This window comes from Manis pentadactyla, chromosome 7 (assembly GCF_030020395.1).
Source record: "Manis pentadactyla isolate mManPen7 chromosome 7, mManPen7.hap1, whole genome shotgun sequence".
Lineage (NCBI taxonomy): Eukaryota > Metazoa > Chordata > Mammalia > Pholidota > Manidae > Manis > Manis pentadactyla.
Genome location: NC_080025.1, coordinates 51,271,581 through 51,274,127, shown reverse-complemented (window position 1 = coordinate 51,274,127; position 2,547 = coordinate 51,271,581). Strand labels below are relative to the sequence as shown.

The window sequence follows — 2,547 nt, the reverse complement described above, 5'->3', positions numbered from 1 at the left end:
AACAGAGGAATTCCTCTCTCACAGGCTCTCAGTCTCAGCACAGACCCTACAGCAAACACATTTTTCTCACAAGAAGCCTTTGCTGCTTCTCAAATAATCCCACAAGGAGAGTGGAAGGATATCCCATAATAAATAAAATTGCTGATAGGAATGGAGAAGTTTATGAAGGATTTTTAAGCCCAAAATACCACATGTGGAGTCAGAATATTTTATTTATACCTTTCCCTGATACTTCACCCACGCACACAGGATCAAGGAAGAAATATATGGCTGCCTGCTGGCCCAGAATTCTCTCAGGCGTTCCCCACCGGCTTGAAGAGAGCTCCTCTGACCTGGGGCCAAACACTGGTCCGTAGCACAGAATTCCTTTTCAAGTTGAAAAGAAAAGCAATAGAGAACAAAATTTAAAATAGTAAACATAGTCCCATATATTCTGGCTTTTCCTCACTCTACAAATAAAAATAAACCTAAATGGCCTCTTTTGGCATGAGATTACAGGTTAAAAAATAAATCCACAAAGTATTATAAAATAATAGATAAGAATAATTAAGAATAATATATTTCCTTTTAAAAACCTTGATGGATAACCTTGAAGATGTTTTGAGGGTTGTGTTCAGGCCACACACATGATGGGCAATATTTTTTCTTCCTTTTTACAAAAAAAATACTGATAGAGAAAGCTAATTTGGCTTAAAATAGATGGGGTCTAGCATTTAAGCATTTTTTTTTCTAATCACATGAAATTATCTCTATTTCAAGGAAAAGAGGACAAAAGCCAAGGACAAAACAGCATGTATGCACATAGACTAGTGATGTCTGTGGACAAAGAGAAGTTGCTCAGGAGCCTACAGTAAAAATAAAATCTAGTGTTCTGGCCTTTTGTGGTTCCAGAACTGGTGTGGAACCAGCCTTCACCAGGCTGACAAAATCTACTGGGGCACAGAGTCTGGCTCCAAGCCTTTTCCACCGAGGAGCCCATATGCAGCTCCGACCACAGTGACTTTTATCCCTGCAACCCCTTTTTCCACAGGGTATGGAATTGGAATTAAGGAGCTACCCTCAGCCTACCTCTAGGAAGAGGAAAAAGAGAGAGTCTGCCTCAGGAGTGTTCCCACCACTGAGACAGGGTCAGACCGAGCAAAAAATGCCCAGCACTGAGCAAATCCCCTGCCATGTGGTCCTTCCTTTGGCAAGAACCATGGTTGAAATAAAAATGAGGGAAGATGGTGAGACAGTGTCTCCTGTGAGCCCAGCTGTGTGCCAGCTGCTTATCACCCCAATTCTCACTAAAGCACTGCAAGATGTGTCCTGTATGGGCCCCATCAACGTGCAGCAAACAGAGCCTAGGAGACATTAGTAACTCACCTAGATCACTGGTGGGGTGGTTCCTTCTATGTGTCAACTTGTCTAGGCCATGGGTACCCAGATGTTTGGCCAAACACCAGTCTAAATGTTGCTGTGAAGGTATTTTTTTAGATGTGACTAACGGTGAAATCAGTAAATTTTGAGTAAAGCAAATTATCGGGCACCAGGTAGCTGAGCCTCATCCAACAAGTCGAAGGTCTTAAGAGAAAAAAGACTGAGATCCCGGGGAAGTAGAAGTGAGGGTGGGTGCAGGTGAGACCGACAGCAGCAATCAGTCAAACTGGTTTGGGGACAGGGAGGAGGGATCGTGGGGAATAAGGCTGCCAAATGAAATTTCGGTTACAGATTTCTGTGTGATACCAGGAGGGCTAGACATCCAGGTATCCCTTCTCCTCTCTCTTCATCTTCTCAGCCTACCCCTGCGCCAAGAACCACCCCGCCACGGGGGACAGCTGGGGAGCACGTGCGCGCGCACACACACGGAGATAGGCAGAAGGGCTGAATCTCTTTGGCCTGAGAATAAGAGGGCTAGGAGTGCATACAAACACTACATTTCCACCTGCCAAAAGGAAATGAAATCTCCAAGTCTTCAGCTTTTGCTGAAGGTTAATTCGGCTGGGGACATACACATTACGCAGAAATACACACACAGGACCTCCGCGGTTGGATTTGACCACGAGTGGTCCTAGGCCAGCGTCACGCATCCAGGTCCCGCCGAACGGCTGAAGGGCGGGACTAAGCCTACGCCCGCAGCGTCTGTGCCCGCTGCCCCAGCGCGGCCCTGGAGCCCCCGCGCACTGAGTGTCCGGGACCCAGGCCTCTGGCTATCCCTGCGGCCTCCTCTCACCACAGCGCGGGGAATTCACCCTGGAATGTGCATTCTGCTCCCAGAATCTCCAGGCTCTTCCGGAGCTCCCGACAGAGGCTGGGGGAAGGCAGAGTGAATGAGGCCGGGAAGGATGACTCAGCGGGTGTGAAAGCCCGGAGCTGGGCGGGCTGGGCGGGCCGGGGCTTTTGGCAGCCGCGCGGGGAACCTGCTGATGCTGATGCGGCGGGCGGGGTGACAAGCACAGCTCCTGGGAGTGTGCGATCGGCTTCCCGGGGGGGCCCGCCAACACGGCATCTGAACCTTCCTGGGGGCACCCTCCAGGGACCCCTCAACCCCAGGCCGCTTCCAGGGGG

The 2,547-nt window shown here is 49.4% G+C and overlaps 1 long non-coding RNA gene across 1 annotated transcript; it reads right to left on the bottom strand.

Moving 5' to 3' along the window:
- Nucleotides 1-204: 204 nt before the first annotated feature.
- On the bottom strand, nt 205-2,288 carry LOC130684381 (uncharacterized). The gene is made up of 3 exons (XR_008998631.1): nt 2,232-2,288; nt 1,366-1,456; nt 205-366 (listed from the first exon to the last, which is right to left on the bottom strand). It is a non-coding gene; the product is annotated as an uncharacterized LOC130684381 (long non-coding RNA).
- Between the last annotated feature and the right edge of the window lie 259 nt (nt 2,289-2,547).